The sequence below is a fragment of the Brienomyrus brachyistius genome, chromosome 2 (genome assembly GCF_023856365.1).
Source record: "Brienomyrus brachyistius isolate T26 chromosome 2, BBRACH_0.4, whole genome shotgun sequence".
Taxonomy (NCBI): Eukaryota; Metazoa; Chordata; class Actinopteri; order Osteoglossiformes; family Mormyridae; genus Brienomyrus; species Brienomyrus brachyistius.
In genome coordinates, this window is record NC_064534.1 from 40,286,809 (window position 1) to 40,306,956 (window position 20,148).

At 44.4% G+C, this 20,148-nt stretch overlaps 15 non-coding genes and 2 pseudogenes across 15 annotated transcripts; all 17 read left to right on the plus strand.

Moving 5' to 3' along the window:
- Nucleotides 1–778: 778 nt before the first annotated feature.
- LOC125736064 (5S ribosomal RNA) lies at nucleotides 779–897 on the plus strand. Its single transcript, XR_007395347.1, has one exon. It is a non-coding gene; the product is annotated as a 5S ribosomal RNA (ribosomal RNA).
- Nucleotides 898–1,974: 1,077 nt separating this feature from the next.
- Nucleotides 1,975–2,093, plus strand: LOC125730779 (5S ribosomal RNA). The gene has a single exon (XR_007391070.1). It is a non-coding gene; the product is annotated as a 5S ribosomal RNA (ribosomal RNA).
- Nucleotides 2,094–3,170: 1,077 nt separating this feature from the next.
- Nucleotides 3,171–3,289, plus strand: LOC125734762 (5S ribosomal RNA). Its single transcript, XR_007394065.1, has one exon. It is a non-coding gene; the product is annotated as a 5S ribosomal RNA (ribosomal RNA).
- Nucleotides 3,290–4,370: 1,081 nt separating this feature from the next.
- Nucleotides 4,371–4,489, plus strand: LOC125734763 (5S ribosomal RNA). The gene has a single exon (XR_007394066.1). It is a non-coding gene; the product is annotated as a 5S ribosomal RNA (ribosomal RNA).
- Nucleotides 4,490–5,570: 1,081 nt separating this feature from the next.
- LOC125733360 (5S ribosomal RNA) lies at nucleotides 5,571–5,689 on the plus strand. The gene has a single exon (XR_007392705.1). It is a non-coding gene; the product is annotated as a 5S ribosomal RNA (ribosomal RNA).
- Nucleotides 5,690–6,768: 1,079 nt separating this feature from the next.
- On the plus strand, nucleotides 6,769–6,887 carry LOC125732987 (5S ribosomal RNA). The gene has a single exon (XR_007392347.1). It is a non-coding gene; the product is annotated as a 5S ribosomal RNA (ribosomal RNA).
- A 1,075-nt stretch (nucleotides 6,888–7,962) lies between these two features.
- LOC125736874 (5S ribosomal RNA) lies at nucleotides 7,963–8,081 on the plus strand. Its single transcript, XR_007396142.1, has one exon. It is a non-coding gene; the product is annotated as a 5S ribosomal RNA (ribosomal RNA).
- Nucleotides 8,082–9,158: 1,077 nt separating this feature from the next.
- On the plus strand, nucleotides 9,159–9,277 carry LOC125734764 (5S ribosomal RNA). The gene has a single exon (XR_007394067.1). It is a non-coding gene; the product is annotated as a 5S ribosomal RNA (ribosomal RNA).
- Nucleotides 9,278–10,355: 1,078 nt separating this feature from the next.
- On the plus strand, nucleotides 10,356–10,474 carry LOC125733436 (5S ribosomal RNA). The gene has a single exon (XR_007392782.1). It is a non-coding gene; the product is annotated as a 5S ribosomal RNA (ribosomal RNA).
- Nucleotides 10,475–11,549: 1,075 nt separating this feature from the next.
- Nucleotides 11,550–11,668, plus strand: LOC125733362 (5S ribosomal RNA). The gene has a single exon (XR_007392707.1). It is a non-coding gene; the product is annotated as a 5S ribosomal RNA (ribosomal RNA).
- Nucleotides 11,669–12,746: 1,078 nt separating this feature from the next.
- On the plus strand, nucleotides 12,747–12,865 carry LOC125732988 (5S ribosomal RNA). Its single transcript, XR_007392348.1, has one exon. It is a non-coding gene; the product is annotated as a 5S ribosomal RNA (ribosomal RNA).
- Nucleotides 12,866–13,942: 1,077 nt separating this feature from the next.
- LOC125729089 (5S ribosomal RNA) lies at nucleotides 13,943–14,061 on the plus strand. Its single transcript, XR_007389580.1, has one exon. It is a non-coding gene; the product is annotated as a 5S ribosomal RNA (ribosomal RNA).
- A 1,109-nt stretch (nucleotides 14,062–15,170) lies between these two features.
- LOC125732132 (5S ribosomal RNA) lies at nucleotides 15,171–15,289 on the plus strand (annotated as a pseudogene).
- Nucleotides 15,290–16,368: 1,079 nt separating this feature from the next.
- LOC125732239 (5S ribosomal RNA) lies at nucleotides 16,369–16,487 on the plus strand (annotated as a pseudogene).
- Nucleotides 16,488–17,567: 1,080 nt separating this feature from the next.
- LOC125735760 (5S ribosomal RNA) lies at nucleotides 17,568–17,686 on the plus strand. The gene has a single exon (XR_007395050.1). It is a non-coding gene; the product is annotated as a 5S ribosomal RNA (ribosomal RNA).
- Nucleotides 17,687–18,765: 1,079 nt separating this feature from the next.
- Nucleotides 18,766–18,884, plus strand: LOC125737167 (5S ribosomal RNA). Its single transcript, XR_007396433.1, has one exon. It is a non-coding gene; the product is annotated as a 5S ribosomal RNA (ribosomal RNA).
- Nucleotides 18,885–19,963: 1,079 nt separating this feature from the next.
- On the plus strand, nucleotides 19,964–20,082 carry LOC125737168 (5S ribosomal RNA). The gene has a single exon (XR_007396434.1). It is a non-coding gene; the product is annotated as a 5S ribosomal RNA (ribosomal RNA).
- The last annotated feature ends 66 nt before the right edge of the window (nucleotides 20,083–20,148 follow it).

Sequence of the window (20,148 nt, forward strand, 5' to 3'; positions counted from 1 at the left end):
GTACTGATATAATTCCTCTTCAACTCACCGCTTTGTTTTCTATGCAAAAACCACTTCGCCACAGAAGACTTGATATTGTTGGCATAGCAAGGTCTGCTCTTCTCCTCCTTTCAAAACTTGCTAAAAGCTGTATTTAAAAGAGCAGGTTGGCCGGGGTAATTCACACCCTTCAATGCCAGATTAATGTTTAGGTTAGTGGGAATCACAGAGGAATTAGGGATGGAAACTTCTTTGCTGATGGTAGAAGCGGTCTGGTGAATTTTTAGAGAGAAGAGGCCGTCGATGTTTCAATGTAGAAAATTGTTCTGGCTGCAGCCTGCAGTATGGACTTGTTGGCGTGTGTAGCTCCCAGTGTTCTGACAGCGTAACGTTTTGGGGAAGCATGTGATTCAACAGCTACCAGTGGGCTTCAAGCGGCAGAGATTTTGTGGCTGTTAGCGGAGTTGATAACAGAGGGTCGTTAAGAGAAGCCTGCATGAGGTAGGCAAAGGAGTAATGTTTGCCGGCGGGGGACATGCGGCGATTAACCTGTGCGGTAGTGAAAAGGACTTAAAGAGAAGGAAGTGTGCGGATGCGGAAAGAATGGAATAATTGTGGTAGGCTGCCGGCTGAGTAGTTTGTTGAATGTTTGGTGTGGTTCCGGCACTGCCGATTGGATGGTGGTGCTGCAGTGTGAGTCAGATAAAAAAAAAAAAAAAACAGGAGTAGGATCCAATGGGACTAACTGGCATGTATAGAGGCGTGTAATGCAAAAGGGCTGTTTTTGGTAGCATCTCTCGCATACGGCCATACCACCCTGAACACGCCCGATCTCGTCTGATCTCGGAAGCCAAGCAGGATAGGGTCTGGTTAGTACTTGGATGGGAGACCTCCTGGGAATACCAGGTGCTGTAAGCTTTTCTCACTTTTACTTTATACAGGGGGCGCTCCACTTCACGATTAATTTAAATCTATCACTCCCCTTCCATTTTACTATTTAATATATATATATATATATTTCTCTCATTCATAAAGGCAGCTTTTACACACCGTTTTACTCTAAATACTTCCTGGTAATTCTAGGTGCTGTAAGCTGTTCGTGCCTTTATTCCACCAGGGCGCGATCTTCTCACAAACTTGAAAACTGTCACTCCCCATTCACGTTTTACAACTTATTGTTAATGATAAAGAGACAGCTTTTTACACACAGTTTTAAACAAAGTACTGATATTATTCCTCTTCAACTGACCGCTTTGTTTTCTATGCAAACACCACTTCGCCACAGAAGACTCGATATTATTGGCATAGCAAGTTCTGCTCTTCTCCTTTCAAAACTTGCTAAAAGCTGTATTTAAAAGAACAGATTGGCCGGAGTAATTCACACCCTTCAATGCCAGCTTAATGTTTAGGTTAGTGGGAATCACAGAGGAATTAGGGATGGAAACTTCTTTGCTGGTGGTAGAAGCGGTCTGGTGAATTTTTAGAGAGAAGAGGCCGTCGATGTTTGAATGTAAAAAATTGTTCTGGCTGCAGCCTGCAGTATGGACTTGTTGGTGTGTGTAGCTCCCAGTGTTCTGACAGCGCGACGTTTTGGGGAAACATGTGATTCAGCAGCTACCAGTGGCCTTCGTGCGGCGGAGATTTTGTGGCTGTTAGCGGAGTTGATAACAGAGGGTCGTTAAGAGAAGCCTACATGCAGTAGGCAAAGGAGTAATGTTTGCCGGCGGGGGACGTGCGGCGATTAACCTGTGCGGTAGTGAAAAGGAGTTAAAAAGAAGGAAGTGTGCGGATGCGGAAAGAATGGAATAATTGTGGTAGGCTGCCGGCTGAGTAGTTTGGTGAATGTTTGGTGTGGGTCCGGCGTTGCCGATTGGATGGTGGGGCTGCAGTGTGAGTCAGATAAAAAAAAAAAAAAACATTAGTAGGATCCAATGGGACCAACTGGCATGTATAGAGGCGTGTAATGCAAAAGGGCTGTTTTTGGTAGCATCTCTCGCTTACGGCCATACCAACCTGAACACGCCTGATCTCGTCTGATCTCGGAAGCCAAGCAGGGTATGGTCTGGTTAGTACTTGGATGGGAGACCTCCTGGGAATACCAGGTGCTGTAAGCTTTTCTCACTTTTACTTTATACAGGGGGCGCTCCACTTCACGATTAATTTAAATCTATCACTCCCCTTCCATTTTACTATTTAATATATATATATATATATTTCTCTCATTCATAAAGGCAGCTTTTACACACCGTTTTACTCTAAATACTTCCTGGTAATTCTAGGTGCTGTAAGCTGTTCGTGCCTTTATTCCACCAGGGCGCGATCTTCTCACAAACTTGAAAACTGTCACTCCCCATTCACGTTTTACAACTTATTGTTAATGATAAAGAGACAGCTTTTTACACACAGTTTTAAACAAAGTACTGATATTATTCCTCTTCAACTGACCGCTTTGTTTTCTATGCAAACACCACTTCGCCACAGAAGACTCGATATTATTGGCATAGCAAGTTCTGCTCTTCTCCTTTCAAAACTTGCTAAAAGCTGTATTTAAAAGAACAGATTGGCCGGAGTAATTCACACCCTTCAATGCCAGCTTAATGTTTAGGTTAGTGGGAATCACAGAGGAATTAGGGATGGAAACTTCTTTGCTGGTGGTAGAAGCGGTCTGGTGAATTTTTAGAGAGAAGAGGCCGTCGATGTTTGAATGTAAAAAATTGTTCTGGCTGCAGCCTGCAGTATGGACTTGTTGGTGTGTGTAGCTCCCAGTGTTCTGACAGCGCGACGTTTTGGGGAAACATGTGATTCAGCAGCTACCAGTGGCCTTCGTGCGGCGGAGATTTTGTGGCTGTTAGCGGAGTTGATAACAGAGGGTCGTTAAGAGAAGCCTACATGCAGTAGGCAAAGGAGTAATGTTTGCCGGCGGGGGACGTGCGGCGATTAACCTGTGCGGTAGTGAAAAGGAGTTAAAAAGAAGGAAGTGTGCGGATGCGGAAAGAATGGAATAATTGTGGTAGGCTGCCAGCTGAGTAGTTTGGTGAATGTTTGGTGTGGGTCCGGCGTTGCCGATTGGATGGTGGGGCTGCAGTGTGAGTCAGATAAAAAAAAAAAAAAACATTAGTAGGATCCAATGGGACCAACTGGCATGTATAGAGGCGTGTAATGCAAAAGGGCTGGTTTTGGTAGTATCTCTCGCTTACGGCCATACCAACCTGAACACGCCCGATCTCGTCTGATCTCGGAAGCCAAGCAGGGTAGGGTCTGGTTAGTACTTGGATGGGAGACCTCCTGGGAATACCAGGTGCTGTAAGCTTTTCTCACTTTTACTTTATACAGGGGGCGCTCTACTTCACGTTTAATTTAAATCTATCACTCCCCTTCCATTTTACTATTTAATATATATATATATATATATTTTTCTCTCATTCATAAAGGCAGCTTTTACACACCGTTTTACTCTAAATACTTCTTGGTAATTCTAGGTGCTGTAAGCTGTTCGTGCCTTTATTCCACCAGGGCGCGATCTTCTCACAAACTTGAAAACTGTCACTCCCCATTCACGTTTTACAACTTATTGTTAATGATAAAGAGACAGCTTTTTACACACAGTTTTAAACAAAGTACTGATATTATTCCTCTTCAACTGACCGCTTTGTTTTCTATGCAAAAACCACTTCGCCACAGAAGACTCGATATTATTGGCATAGCAAGTTCTGCTCTTCTCCTTTCAAAACTTGCTAAAAGCTGTATTTAAAAGAACAGATTGGCCGGGGTAATTCACACCCTTCAATGCCAGCTTAATGTTTAGGTTAGTGGGAATCACAGAGGAATTAGGGATGGAAACTTCTTTGCTGGTGGTAGAAGCGGTCTGGTGAATTTTTAGAGAGAAGAGGCCGTCGATGTTTGAATGTAAAAAATTGTTCTGGCTGCAGCCTGCAGTATGGACTTGTTGGTGTGTGTAGCTCCCAGTGTTCTGACAGCGCGACGTTTTGGGGAAGCATGTGATTCAGCAGCTACCAGTGGCCTTCGTGCGGCGGAGATTTTGTGGCTGTTAGCGGAGTTGATAACAGAGGGTCGTTAAGAGAAGCCTACATGCAGTAGGCAAAGGAGTAATGTTTGCCGGCGGGGGACGTGCGGCGATTAACCTGTGCGGTAGTGAAAAGGAGTTAAAAAGAAGGAAGTGTGCGGATGCGGAAAGAATGGAATAATTGTGGTAGGCTGCCAGCTGAGTAGTTTGGTGAATGTTTGGTGTGGGTCCGGCGTTGCCGATTGGATGGTGGGGCTGCAGTGTGAGTCAGATAAAAAAAAAAAAAAACATTAGTAGGATCCAATGGGACCAACTGGCATGTATAGAGGCGTGTAATGCAAAAGGGCTGGTTTTGGTAGTATCTCTCGCTTACGGCCATACCAACCTGAACACGCCCGATCTCGTCTGATCTCGGAAGCCAAGCAGGGTAGGGTCTGGTTAGTACTTGGATGGGAGACCTCCTGGGAATACCAGGTGCTGTAAGCTTTTCTCACTTTTACTTTATACAGGGGGCGCTCTACTTCACGTTTAATTTAAATCTATCACTCCCCTTCCATTTTACTATTTAATATATATATATATATATATTTTTCTCTCATTCATAAAGGCAGCTTTTACACACCGTTTTACTCTAAATACTTCTTGGTAATTCTAGGTGCTGTAAGCTGTTCGTGCCTTTATTCCACCAGGGCGCGATCTTCTCACAAACTTGAAAACTGTCACTCCCCATTCACGTTTTACAACTTATTGTTAATGATAAAGAGACAGCTTTTTACACACAGTTTTAAACAAAGTACTGATATTATTCCTCTTCAACTGACCGCTTTGTTTTCTATGCAAAAACCACTTCGCCACAGAAGACTCGATATTATTGGCATAGCAAGTTCTGCTCTTCTCCTTTCAAAACTTGCTAAAAGCTGTATTTAAAAGAACAGATTGGCCGGGGTAATTCACACCCTTCAATGCCAGCTTAATGTTTAGGTTAGTGGGAATCACAGAGGAATTAGGGATGGAAACTTCTTTGCTGGTGGTAGAAGCGGTCTGGTGAATTTTTAGAGAGAAGAGGCCGTCGATGTTTGAATGTAAAAAATTGTTCTGGCTGCAGCCTGCAGTATGGACTTGTTGGTGTGTGTAGCTCCCAGTGTTCTGACAGCGCGACGTTTTGGGGAAGCATGTGATTCAGCAGCTACCAGTGGCCTTCGTGCGGCGGAGATTTTGTGGCTGTTAGCGGAGTTGATAACAGAGGGTCGTTAAGAGAAGCCTGCATGCAGTAGGTAAAGGAGTAATGTTTGCCGGCGGGGGACGTGCGGCGATTAACCTGTGCGGTAGTGAAAAGGAGTTAAAAAGAAGGAAGTGTGCGGATGCGGAAAGAATGGAATAATTGTGGTAGGCTGCCGGCTGAGTAGTTTGGTGAATGTTTGGTGTGGGTCCGGCGTTGCCGATTGGATGGTGGGGCTGCAGTGTGAGTCAGATAAAAAAAAAAAAAAACATTAGTAGGATCCAATGGGACCAACTGGCATGTATAGAGGCGTATAATGCAAAAGGGCTGTTTTTGGTAGCATCTCTCGCATACGGCCATACCACCCTGAACACGCCCGATCTCGTCTGATCTCGGAAGCTAAGCAGGGTAGGGTCTGGTTAGTACTTGGATGGGAGACCTCCTGGGAATACCAGGTGCTGTAAGCTTTTCTCACTTTTACTTTATACAGGGGGCACTCCACTTCACGATTAATTTAAATCTATCACTCCCCTTACATTTTACTATTTTATATATATCTATATATTTTTCTCTCATTCATAAAGGCAGCTTTTACACACCGTTTTACTCTAAATACTTCCTGGTAATTCTAGGTGCTGTAAGCTGTTCGTGCCTTTATTCCACCAGGGCGCGATCTTCTCACAAACTTGAAGACTGTCACTCCCCATTCACGTTTTTCCAACTTATTGTTAATGATAAAGAGACAGCTTTTTACACACAGTTTTAAACAAAGTACTGATATTATTCCTCTTCAACTGACCGCTTTGTTTTCTATGCAAAAACCACTTCGCCACAGAAGACTCGATATTATTGGCATAGCAAGTTCTGCTCTTCTCCTTTCAAAACTTGCTAAAAGCTGTATTTAAAAGAACAGATTGGCCGGGGTAATTCACACCCTTCAATGCCAGCTTAATGTTTAGGTTAGTGGGAATCACAGAGGAATTAGGGATGGAAACTTCTTTGCTGGTGGCAGAAGCGGTCTGGTGAATTTTTAGAGAGAAGAGGCCGTCGATGTTTGAATGTAGAAAATTGTTCTGGCTGCAGCCTGCAGTATGGACTTGTTGGTGTGTGTAGCTCCCAGTGTTCTGACAGCGCGACGTTTTAGGGAAGCATGTGATTCAGCAGCTACCAGTGGGCTTCGTGCGGCGGAGATTTTGTGGCTGTTAGTGGAGTTGATAACAGAGGGTCGTTAAGAGAAGCCTGCATGCAGTAGGCAAAGGAGTAATGTTTGCCGGCGGGGGACGTGCGGCGATTAACCTGTGCGGTAGTGAAAAGGAGTTAAAAAGAAGGAAGTGTGCGGATGCGGAAAGAATGGAATAATTGTGGTAGGCTGCCGGCTGAGTAGTTTGGTGAAGGTTTGGTGTGGGTCCGGCGCTGCCGATTGGATGGTGGGGCTGCAGTGTGAGTCAGATAAAAAAAAAAAAAGAACATTAGTAGGATCCAATGGGACCAACTGGCATGTTTAGAGGCGTGTAATGCAAAAGGGCTGTTTTTGGTCGCATCTTTCGCTTACGGCCATACCACCCTGAACACGCCCGATCTCGTCTGATCTCGGAAGCCAAGCAGGGTAGGGTCTGGTTAGTACTTGGATGGGAGACCACCTGGGAATACCAGGTGCTGTAAGCTTTTCTCACTTTTACTTTATACAGGGGGCGCTCCACTTCACGATTAATTTAAATCTATCACTCCCCTTCCATTTTACTATTTTATATATATATTTTTTCTCTCATTCATAAAGGCAGCTTTTACACACCGTTTTACTCTAAATACTGCCTGGTAATTATAGCTGCTGTAAGCTGTTCGTGCCTTTATTCCACCAGGGCGCGATCTTCTCACAAACTTGAAGACTGTCACTCCCCATTCACGTTTTACAACTTATTGTTAATAATAAAGAGACAGCTTTTTACACACAGTTTTAAACAAAGTACTAATATAATTCCTCTTCATCTCACCGCTTTGTTTTCTATGCAAAAACAACTTCACCACAGAAGACTCGTTATTATTGGCATGGCAAGGTCTGCTCTTCTCCTCCTTTCAAAACTTGCTAAAAGCTGTATTTAAAAGAGCAGGTTGGCCGGGGTAATTCACACCCTTCAATGCCAGCTTAATGTTTAGGTTAGTGGGAATCACAGAGGAATTAGGGATGGAGACTTCTTTGCTGATGGTAGAAGCGGTCTGGTGAATTTTTAGAGAGAAGAGGCCGTCGATGTTTGAATGTAGAAAATTGTTCTGGCTGCAGCCAGCAGTATGGACTTGTTGGTGTGTGTAGCTCCCAGTGTTCTGACAGCGCGACGTTTTGGGGAAGCATGTGATTCAGCAGCTACCAGTGGGCTTCGTGCGGCGGAGATTTTGTGGCTGTTAGCGGAGTTGATAACAGAGGGTCGTTAAGAGAAGCCTGCATGCAGTAGGTAAAGGAGTAATGTTTGCCGGCGGGGGACGTGCGGCGATTAACCTGTGCGGTAGTGAAAAGGAGTTAAAAAGAAGGAAGTGTGCGGATGCGGAAAGAATGGAATAATTGTGGTAGGCTGCCGGCTGAGTAGTTTGGTGAATGTTTGGTGTGGGACCGGCGTTGCCGATTGGATGGTGGGGCTGCAGTGTGAGTCAGATAAAAAAAAAAAAAAACATTAGTAGGATCCAATGGGACCAACTGGCATGTATAGAGGCGTGTAATGCAAAAGGGCTGTTTTTGGTAGCATCTCTCGCTTACGGCCATACCAACCTGAACACGCCCGATCTCGTCTGATCTCGGAAGCCAAGCAGGGTATGGTCTGGTTAGTACTTGGATGGGAGACCTCCTGGGAATACCAGGTGCTGTAAGCTTTTCTCACTTTTACTTTATACAGGGGGCGCTCCACTTCACGATTAATTTAAATCTATCACTCCCCTTCCATTTTACTATTTAATATATATATATATATATTTCTCTCATTCATAAAGGCAGCTTTTACACACCGTTTTACTCTAAATACTTCCTGGTAATTCTAGGTGCTGTAAGCTGTTCGTGCCTTTATTCCACCAGGGTGCGATCTTCTCACAAACTTGAAAACTGTCACTCCCCATTCACGTTTTACAACTTATTGTTAATGATAAAGAGACAGCTTTTTACACACAGTTTTAAACAAAGTACTGATATTATTCCTCTTCAACTGACCGCTTTGTTTTCTATGCAAACACCACTTCGCCACAGAAGACTCGATATTATTGGCATAGCAAGTTCTGCTCTTCTCCTTTCAAAACTTGCTAAAAGCTGTATTTAAAAGAACAGATTGGCCGGAGTAATTCACACCCTTCAATGCCAGCTTAATGTTTAGGTTAGTGGGAATCACAGAGGAATTAGGGATGGAAACTTCTTTGCTGGTGGTAGAAGCGGTCTGGTGAATTTTTAGAGAGAAGAGGCCGTCGATGTTTGAATGTAGAAAATTGTTCTGGCTGCAGCCTGCAGTATGGACTTGTTGGTGTGTGTAGCTCCCAGTGTTCTGACAGCGCGACGTTTTGGGGAAACATGTGATTCAGCAGCTACCAGTGGCCTTCGTGCGGCGGAGATTTTGTGGCTGTTAGCGGAGTTGATAACAGAGGGTCGTTAAGAGAAGCCTACATGCAGTAGGCAAAGGAGTAATGTTTGCCGGCGGGGGACGTGCGGCGATTAACCTGTGCGGTAGTGAAAAGGAGTTAAAAAGAAGGAAGTGTGCGGATGCGGAAAGAATGGAATAATTGTGGTAGGCTGCCAGCTGAGTAGTTTGGTGAATGTTTGGTGTGGGTCCGGCGTTGCCGATTGGATGGTGGGGCTGCAGTGTGAGTCAGATAAAAAAAAAAAAAAACATTAGTAGGATCCAATGGGACCAACTGGCATGTATAGAGGCGTGTAATGCAAAAGGGCTGGTTTTGGTAGTATCTCTCGCTTACGGCCATACCAACCTGAACACGCCCGATCTCGTCTGATCTCGGAAGCCAAGCAGGGTAGGGTCTGGTTAGTACTTGGATGGGAGACCTCCTGGGAATACCAGGTGCTGTAAGCTTTTCTCACTTTTACTTTATACAGGGGGCACTCCACTTCACGATTAATTTAAATCTATCACTCCCCTTACATTTTACTATTTTATATATATCTATATATTTTTCTCTCATTCATAAAGGCAGGTTTTACACACCGTTTTACTCTAAATACTTCCTGGTAATTCTAGGTGCTGTAAGCTGTTCGTGCCTTTATTCCACCAGGGCGCGATCTTCTCACAAACTTGAAGACTGTCACTCCCCATTCACGTTTTACAACTTATTGTTAATGATAAAGAGACAGCTTTTTACACACAGTTTTAAACAAAGTACTGATATTATTCCTCTTCAACTGACCGCTTTGTTTTCTATGCAAAAACCACTTCGCCACAGAAGACTCGATATTATTGGCATAGCAAGTTCTGCTCTTCTCCTTTCAAAACTTGCTAAAAGCTGTATTTAAAAGAACAGATTGGCCGGGGTAATTCACACCCTTCAATGCCAGCTTAATGTTTAGGTTAGTGGGAATCACAGAGGAATTAGGGATGGAAACTTCTTTGCTGGTGGCAGAAGCGGTCTGGTGAATTTTTAGAGAGAAGAGGCCGTCGATGTTTGAATGTAGAAAATTGTTCTGGCTGCAGCCTGCAGTATGGACTTGTTGGTGTGTGTAGCTCCCAGTGTTCTGACAGCGCGACGTTTTAGGGAAGCATGTGATTCAGCAGCTACCAGTGGGCTTCGTGCGGCGGAGATTTTGTGGCTGTTAGTGGAGTTGATAACAGAGGGTCGTTAAGAGAAGCCTGCATGCAGTAGGCAAAGGAGTAATGTTTGCCGGCGGGGGACGTGCGGCGATTAACCTGTGCGGTAGTGAAAAGGAGTTAAAAAGAAGGAAGTGTGCGGATGCGGAAAGAATGGAATAATTGTGGTAGGCTGCCGGCTGAGTAGTTTGGTGAAGGTTTGGTGTGGGTCCGGCGCTGCCGATTGGATGGTGGGGCTGCAGTGTGAGTCAGATAAAAAAAAAAAAAGAACATTAGTAGGATCCAATGGGACCAACTGGCATGTTTAGAGGCGTGTAATGCAAAAGGGCTGTTTTTGGTCGCATCTTTCGCTTACGGCCATACCACCCTGAACACGCCCGATCTCGTCTGATCTCGGAAGCCAAGCAGGGTAGGGTCTGGTTAGTACTTGGATGGGAGACCACCTGGGAATCCCAGGTGCTGTAAGCTTTTCTCACTTTTACTTTATACAGGGGGCGCTCCACTTCACGATTAATTTAAATCTATCACTCCCCTTCCATTTTACTATTTTATATATATATTTTTTCTCTCATTCATAAAGGCAGCTTTTACACACCGTTTTACTCTAAATACTGCCTGGTAATTATAGCTGCTGTAAGCTGTTCGTGCCTTTATTCCACCAGGGCGCGATCTTCTCACAAACTTGAAGACTGTCACTCCCCATTCACGTTTTACAACTTATTGTTAATAATAAAGAGACAGCTTTTTACACACAGTTTTAAACAAAGTACTAATATAATTCCTCTTCATCTCACCGCTTTGTTTTCTATGCAAAAACAACTTCACCACAGAAGACTCGTTATTATTGGCATGGCAAGGTCTGCTCTTCTCCTCCTTTCAAAACTTGCTAAAAGCTGTATTTAAAAGAGCAGGTTGGCCGGGGTAATTCACACCCTTCAATGCCAGCTTAATGTTTAGGTTAGTGGGAATCACAGAGGAATTAGGGATGGAGACTTCTTTGCTGATGGTAGAAGCGGTCTGGTGAATTTTTAGAGAGAAGAGGCCGTCGATGTTTGAATGTAGAAAATTGTTCTGGCTGCAGCCAGCAGTATGGACTTGTTGGTGTGTGTAGCTCCCAGTGTTCTGACAGCGCGACGTTTTGGGGAAGCATGTGATTCAGCAGCTACCAGTGGGCTTCGTGCGGCGGAGATTTTGTGGCTGTTAGCGGAGTTGATAACAGAGGGTCGTTAAGAGAAGCCTGCATGCAGTAGGTAAAGGAGTAATGTTTGCCGGCGGGGGACGTGCGGCGATTAACCTGTGCGGTAGTGAAAAGGAGTTAAAAAGAAGGAAGTGTGCGGATGCGGAAAGAATGGAATAATTGTGGTAGGCTGCCGGCTGAGTAGTTTGGTGAATGTTTGGTGTGGGTCCGGCGTTGCCGATTGGATGGTGGGGCTGCAGTGTGAGTCAGATAAAAAAAAAAAAAAACATTAGTAGGATCCAATGGGACCAACTGGCATGTATAGAGGCGTATAATGCAAAAGGGCTGTTTTTGGTAGCATCTCTCGCATACGGCCATACCACCCTGAACACGCCCGATCTCGTCTGATCTCGGAAGCTAAGCAGGGTAGGGTCTGGTTAGTACTTGGATGGGAGACCTCCTGGGAATACCAGGTGCTGTAAGCTTTTCTCACTTTTACTTTATACAGGGGGCACTCCACTTCACGATTAATTTAAATCTATCACTCCCATTACATTTTACTATTTTATATATATCTATATATTTTTCTCTCATTCATAAAGGCAGCTTTTACACACCGTTTTACTCTAAATACTTCCTGGTAATTCTAGGTGCTGTAAGCTGTTCGTGCCTTTATTCCACCAGGGCGCGATCTTCTCACAAACTTGAAGACTGTCACTCCCCATTCACGTTTTACAACTTATTGTTAATGATAAAGAGACAGCTTTTTACACACAGTTTTAAACAAAGTACTGATATTATTCCTCTTCAACTGACCGCTTTGTTTTCTATGCAAAAACCACTTCGCCACAGAAGACTCGATATTATTGGCATAGCAAGTTCTGCTCTTCTCCTTTCAAAACTTGCTAAAAGCTGTATTTAAAAGAACAGATTGGCCGGGGTAATTCACACCCTTCAATGCCAGCTTAATGTTTAGGTTAGTGGGAATCACAGAGGAATTAGGGATGGAAACTTCTTTGCTGGTGGCAGAAGCGGTCTGGTGAATTTTTAGAGAGAAGAGGCCGTCGATGTTTGAATGTAGAAAATTGTTCTGGCTGCAGCCTGCAGTATGGACTTGTTGGTGTGTGTAGCTCCCAGTGTTCTGACAGCGCGACGTTTTAGGGAAGCATGTGATTCAGCAGCTACCAGTGGGCTTCGTGCGGCGGAGATTTTGTGGCTGTTAGTGGAGTTGATAACAGAGGGTCGTTAAGAGAAGCCTGCATGCAGTAGGCAAAGGAGTAATGTTTGCCGGCGGGGGACGTGCGGCGATTAACCTGTGCGGTAGTGAAAAGGAGTTAAAAAGAAGGAAGTGTGCGGATGCGGAAAGAATGGAATAATTGTGGTAGGCTGCCGGCTGAGTAGTTTGGTGAAGGTTTGGTGTGGGTCCGGCGTTGCCGATTGGATGGTGGGGCTGCAGTGTGAGTCAGATAAAAAAAAAAAAAGAACATTAGTAGGATCCAATGGGACCAACTGGCATGTTTAGAGGCGTGTAATGCAAAAGGGCTGTTTTTGGTCGCATCTTTCGCTTACGGCCATACCACCCTGAACACGCCCGATCTCGTCTGATCTCGGAAGCCAAGCAGGGTAGGGTCTGGTTAGTACTTGGATGGGAGACCACCTGGGAATACCAGGTGCTGTAAGCTTTTCTCACTTTTACTTTATACAGGGGGCGCTCCACTTCACGATTAATTTAAATCTATCACTCCCCTTCCATTTTACTATTTTATATATATATTTTTTCTCTCATTCATAAAGGCAGCTTTTACACACCGTTTTACTCTAAATACTGCCTGGTAATTATAGCTGCTGTAAGCTGTTCGTGCCTTTATTCCACCAGGGCGCGATCTTCTCACAAACTTGAAGACTGTCACTCCCCATTCACGTTTTACAACTTATTGTTAATAATAAAGAGACAGCTTTTTACACACAGTTTTAAACAAAGTACTAATATAATTCCTCTTCATCTCACCGCTTTGTTTTCTATGCAAAAACAACTTCACCACAAAAGACTCGTTATTATTGGCATGGCAAGGTCTGCTCTTCTCCTCCTTTCAAAACTTGCTAAAAGCTGTATTTAAAAGAGCAGGTTGGCCGGGGTAATTCACACCCTTCAATGCCAGCTTAATGTTTAGGTTAGTGGGAATCACAGAGGAATTAGGGATGGAGACTTCTTTGCTGATGGTAGAAGCGGTCTGGTGAATTTTTAGAGAGAAGAGGCCGTCGATGTTTGAATGTAGAAAATTGTTCTGGCTGCAGCCAGCAGTATGGACTTGTTGGTGTGTGTAGCTCCCAGTGTTCTGACAGCGTGACATTTTGGGGAAGCATGTGATTCAACAGCAACCAGTGGGCTTCGTGCGGCGGAGATTTTGTGGCTGTTAGCGGAGTTGATAACAGAGGGTCTTTAAGAGAAGCCTGCATGCGGTAGGCAAATGAGTAATGTTTGCCGGCGGGGGACGTGCGGCGATTAACCTGTTCGGTAGTGAAAAGGACTTAAAGAGAAGGAAGTGTGCGGATGCGGAAAGAATGGAATAATTGTGGTAGGCTGCCGGCTGAGTAGTTTGGTGAATGTTTGGTGTGGGTGCGGCGCTGCCGATTGGATGGTGGTGCTGCAGTGTGAGTCAGATAAAAAAAAAAAAAAAAACAGGAGTAGGATCCAATGGGACTAACTGGCATGTATAGAGGCGTGTAATGCAAAAGGGCTGTTTTTGTTCGCGGCTCTCGCTTATGGCCATACCACCCTGAACACGCCCGATCTCGTCTGATCTCGGAAGCCAAGCAGGGTAGGGTCTGGTTAGTACTTGGGTGGGAGACTGCCTGGGAATACCACGTGCTGTAAGCTTTTCTCACTTTTACTTTATACAGGGGGCACTCCACCTCACGATTAATTAAAATCTATCACTCCCCTTCCATTTTACTATTTTATATATATATATATATATATATATATATTTTTTTTTTTTTTTTTTTTTTTCTCTCATTCATAAAGGCAGCTTTTACACACCGTTTTACTCTAAATACTTCCTGGTAATTCTAGGTGCTGTAAGCTGTTCGTGCCTTTATTCCACCAGGGCGCGATCTTCTCACAAACTTGAAGTCTGTCACTCCCCATTCACGTTTTACAACTTATTGTTAATGATAAAGAGACAGCTTTTTACACACAGTTTTAAACAAAGTACTGATATTATTCCTCTTCAACTGACCGCTTTGTTTTCTATGCAAAAACCACTTCGCCACAGAAGACTCGATATTATTGGCATAGCAAGTTCTGCTCTTCTCCTTTCAAAACTTGCTAAAAGCTGTATTTAAAAGAACAGATTGGCCGGGGTAATTCACACCCTTCAATGCCAGCTTAATGTTTAGGTTAGTGGGAATCACAGAGGAATTAGGGATGGAAACTTCTTTGCTGGTGGTAGAAGCGGTCTGGTGAATTTTTAGAGAGAAGAGGCCGTCGATGTTTGAATGTAGAAAATTGTTCTGGCTGCAGCCTGCAGTATGGACTTGTTGGTGTGTGTAGCTCCCAGTGTTCTGACAGCGCGACGTTTTGGGGAAGCATGTGATTCAGCAGCTACCAGTGGGCTTCGTGCGGCGGAGATTTTGTGGCTGTTAGCGGAGTTGATAACAGAAGGTCATTAAGAGAAGCCTGCATGCGGTAGGCAAAGGAGTAATGTTTGCCGGCGGGGGACGTGCGGCGATTAACCTGTGCGGTAGTGAAAAGGAGTTAAAGAGAAGGAAGTGTGCGGATGCGGAAAGAATGGAATAATTGTGGTAGGCTGCCGGCTGAGTAGTTTGGTGAATGTTTGGTGTGGTTCCGGCACTTCCGATTGGATGGTGGGGCTGCAGTGTGAGTCAGATAAAAAAAAAAAAAAAAACAGGAGTAGGATCCAATGGGACTAACTGGCTTGTATAGAGGCGTGTAATGCAAAAGGGCTGTTTTTGGTAGTTTTTCGCGCTCACGGCCATACCACCCTGAACACGCCCGATCTCGTCCGATCTCAGAAGCCAAGCAGGATAGAGTCTGGTTAGTACTTGGATGGGAGACCTACTGGGATTACCCTGTGCTGTAAGCTTTTCTCACTTTTACTTTATACAGGGGGCGCTCCACTTCTCGATTAATTTAAATCTATCACTCCCCTTCCATTTTACTATTTCATATATATATATTTTTTTTTCTCTCATTCATAAAGGCAGCTTTTACACACCGTTTTACTCTAAATACTTCCTGGTAATTCTAGGTGCTGTAAGCTGTTCGTGCCTTTATTCCACCAGGGCGCGATCTTCTCACAAACTTGAAGACTGTCACTCCCCATTCACGTTTTACAACTTATTGTTAATGATAAAGAGACAGCTTTTTACACACAGTTTTAAACAAAGTACTGATATTATTCCTCTTCAACTGACCGCTTTGTTTTCTATGCAAAAACCACTTCGCCACAGAAGACTCGATATTATTGGCATAGCAAGTTCTGCTCTTCTCCTTTCAAAACTTGCTAAAAGCTGTATTTAAAAGAACAGATTGGCCGGGGTAATTCACACCCTTCAATGCCAGCTTAATGTTTAGGTTAGTGGGAATCACAGAGGAATTAGGGATGGAAACTTCTTTGCTGGTGGTAGAAGCTCTCTGGTGAATTTTTAGAGAGAAGAGGCCGTCGATGTTTGAATGTAGAAAATTGTTCTGGCTGCAGCCTGCAGTATGGACTTGTTGGTGTGTGTAGCTCCCAGTGTTCTGACAGCGTGACGTTTTGGGGAAGCATGTGATTCAGCAGCTACCAGTGGGCTTCGTGCGGCGGAGATTTTGTGGCTGTTAGCGGAGTTGATAATAGAGGGTCGTTAAGAGAAGCCTGCATGCGGTAGGCAAAGGAGTAATGTTTGCTGGCGGGGGACGTGCGGCGATTAACCTGTGCGGTAGTGAAAAGGAGTTAAAGAGAAGGAAGTGTGCGGATGCGGAAAGAATGGAATAATTGTGGTAGGCTGCCGGCTGAGTAGTTTGGTGAATGTTTGGTGTGGTTCCGGCACTTCCGATTGGATGGTGGGGCTGCAGTGTGAGTCAGATAAAAAAAAAAAAAAAAACAGGAGTAGGATCCAATGGGACTAACTGGCATGTATAGAGGCGTGTAATGCAAAAGGGCTGTTTTTGGTAGTTTTTCGCGCTCACGGCCATACCACCCTGAACACGCCCGATCTCGTCCGATCTCAGAAGCCAAGCAGAATAGAGTCTGGTTAGTACTTGGATGGGAGACCTACTGGGATTACCCTGTGCTGTAAGCTTTTCTCACTTTTACTTTATACAGGGGGCGCTCCACTTCTCGATTAATTTAAATCTATCACTCCCCTTCCATTTTACTATTTTATATATATATATTTTTTTTTCTCTCATTCATAAAGGCAGCTTTTACACACCGTTTTACTCTAAATACTGCCTGGTAATTCTAGGTGCTGTAAACTCTTCGTGCCTTTATTCCACCAGGGCGCGATCTTCTCACAAACTTGAAGACTGTCACTCCCCATTCACGTTTTACAACTTATTGTTAATGATAAAGAGACAGCTTTTTACACACAGTTTTAAACAAAGTACTGATATTATTCCTCTTCAACTGACCGCTTTGTTTTCTATGCAAAAACCACTTCGCCACAGAAGACTCGATATTATTGGCATAGCAAGTTCTGCTCTTCTCCTTTCAAAACTTGCTAAAAGCTGTATTTAAAAGAACAGATTGGCCGGGGTAATTCACACCCTTCAATGCCAGCTTAATGTTTAGGTTAGTGGGAATCACAGAGGAATTAGGGATGGAAACTTCTTTGCTGGTGGTAGAAGCGGTCTGGTGAATTTTTAGAGAGAAGAGGCCGTCGATGTTTGAATGTAGAAAATAGTTCTGGCTGCAGCCTGCAGTATGGACTTGTTGGTGTGTGTAGCTCCCAGTGTTCTGACAGCGCGACGTTTTGGGGAAGCATGTGATTCAGCAGCTACCAGTGGGCTTCGTGCGGCGGAGATTTTGTGGCTGTTAGCGGAGTTGATAATAGAGGGTCGTTAAGAGAAGCCTGCATGCGGTAGGCAAAGGAGTAATGTTTGCTGGCGGGGGACGTGCGGCGATTAACCTGTGCGGTAGTGAAAAGGAGTTAAAGAGAAGGAAGTGTGCGGATGCGGAAAGAATGGAATAATTGTGGTAGGCTGCCGGCTGAGTAGTTTGGTGAATGTTTGGTGTGGGTCCGGCGTTGCCGATTGGATGGTGGGGCTGCAGTGTGAGTCAGATAAAAAAAAAAAAAAAAACCAGGAGTAGGATCCAATGGGACCAACTGGCATGTATAGAGGCGTGTAATGCAAAAGGGCTGTTTTTGGTAGCGTCTCTCGCTTATGGCCATACCACCCTGAACACGCCCGATCTCGTCTGATCTCGGAAGCTAAGCAAGGTAGGGTCTGGTTAGTACTTGGATGGGAGACCACCTGGGAATACCAGGTGCTGTACGCTTTTCTCACTTTTACTTTATACAGGGGGCGCTCCACTTCACGATTAATTTAAATCTATCACTCCCCTTCCATTTTACTATTTTATATATATATTTTTATTTTCTCTCTTTCATAAAGGCAGCTTTTACACACCGTTTTACTCTAAATACTGCCTGGTAATTCTAGGTGCTGTAAGCTCTTCGTGCCTTTATTCCACCAGGGCGCGATCTTCTCACAAACTTGAAGACTGTCACTGCCCATTCACGTTTTACAACTTATTGTTAATGATAAAGAGACAGCTTTTTACACACAGTTTTAAACAAAGTACTGATATTATTCCTCTTCAACTGACCGCTTTGTTTTCTATGCAAAAACCACTTCGCCACAGAAGACTCGATATTATTGGCATAGCAAGTTCTGCTCTTCTCCTTTCAAAACTTGCTAAAAGCTGTATTTAAAAGAACAGATTGGCCGGGGTAATTCACACCCTTCAATGCCAGCTTAATGTTTAGGTTAGTGGGAATCACAGAGGAATTAGGGATGGAAACTTCTTTGCTGGTGGTAGAAGCGGTCTGGTGAATTTTTAGAGAGAAGAGGCCGTCGATGTTTGAATGTAGAAAATTGTTCTGGCTGCAGCCTGCAGTATGGACTTGTTGGTGTGTGTAGCTCCCAGTGTTCTGACAGCGTGACGTTTTGGGGAAGCATGTGATTCAGCAGCTACCAGTGGGCTTCGTGCGGCGGAGATTTTGTGGCTGTTAGCGGAGTTGATAATAGAGGGTCGTTAAGAGAAGCCTGCATGCGGTAGGCAAAGGAGTAATGTTTGCTGGCGGGGGACGTGCGGCGATTAACCTGTGCGGTAGTGAAAAGGAGTTAAAGAGAAGGAAGTGTGCGGATGCGGAAAGAATGGAATAATTGTGGTAGGCTGCCGGCTGAGTAGTTTGGTGAATGTTTGGTGTGGGTCCGGCGTTGCCGATTGGATGGTGGGGCTGCAGTGTGAGTCAGATAAAAAAAAAAAAAAAAACCAGGAGTAGGATCCAATGGGACCAACTGGCATGTATAGAGGCGTGTAATGCAAAAGGGCTGTTTTTGGTAGCGTCTCTCGCTTATGGCCATACCACCCTGAACACGCAAGATCTCGTCTGAACTCGGAAGCTAAGCAAGGTAGGGTCTGGTTAGTACTTGGATGGGAGACCACCTGGGAATACCAGGTGCTGTAAGCTTTTCTCACTTTTACTTTATACAGGGGGCGCTCCACTTCACGATTAATTTAAATCTATCACTCCCCTTCCATTTTACTATTTTATATATATATTTTTATTTTCTCTCTTTCATAAAGGCAGCTTTTACACACCGTTTTACTCTAAATACTGCCTGGTAATTCTAGGTGCTGTAAGCTCTTCGTGCCTTTATTCCACCAGGGCGCGATCTTCTCACAAACTTGAAGACTGTCACTCCCCATTCACGTTTTACAACTTATTGTTAATGATAAAGAGACAGCTTTTTACACACAGTTTTAAACAAAGTACTGATATTATTCCTCTTCAACTGACCGCTTTGTTTTCTATGCAAAAACCACTTCGCCACAGAAGACTCGATATTATTGGCATAGCAAGTTCTGCTCTTCTCCTTTCAAAACTTGCTAAAAGCTGTATTTAAAAGAACAGATTGGCCGGGGTAATTCACACCCTTCAATGCCAGCTTAATGTTTAGGTTAGTGGGAATCACAGAGGAATTAGGGATGGAAACTTCTTTGCTGGTGGTAGAAGCGGTCTGGTGAATTTTTAGAGAGAAGAGGCCGTCGATGTTTGAATGTAGAAAATTGTTCTGGCTGCAGCCTGCAGTATGGACTTGTTGGTGTGTGTAGCTCCCAGTGTTCTGACAGCGCGACGTTTTGGGGAAGCATGTGATTCAGCAGCTACCAGTGGGCTTCGTGCGGCGGAGATTTTGTGGCTGTTAGCGGAGTTGATAATAGAGGGTCGTTAAGAGAAGCCTGCATGCGGTAGGCAAAGGAGTAATGTTTGCTGGCGGGGGACGTGCGGCGATTAACCTGTGCGGTAGTGAAAAGGAGTTAAAGAGAAGGAAGTGTGCGGATGCGGAAAGAATGGAATAATTGTGGTAGGCTGCCGGCTGAGTAGTTTGGTGAATGTTTGGTGTGGGTCCGGCGTTGCCGATTGGATGGTGGGGCTGCAGTGTGAGTCAGATAAAAAAAAAAAAAAAAACCAGGAGTAGGATCCAATGGGACCAACTGGCATGTATAGAGGCGTGTAATGCAAAAGGGCTGTTTTTGGTAGCGTCTCTCGCTTATGGCCATACCACCCTGAACACGCAAGATCTCGTCTGAACTCGGAAGCTAAGCAAGGTAGGGTCTGGTTAGTACTTGGATGGGAGACCACCTGGGAATACCAGGTGCTGTAAGCTTTTCTCACTTTTACTTTATACAGGGGGCGCTCCACTTCACGATTAATTTAAATCTATCACTCCCCT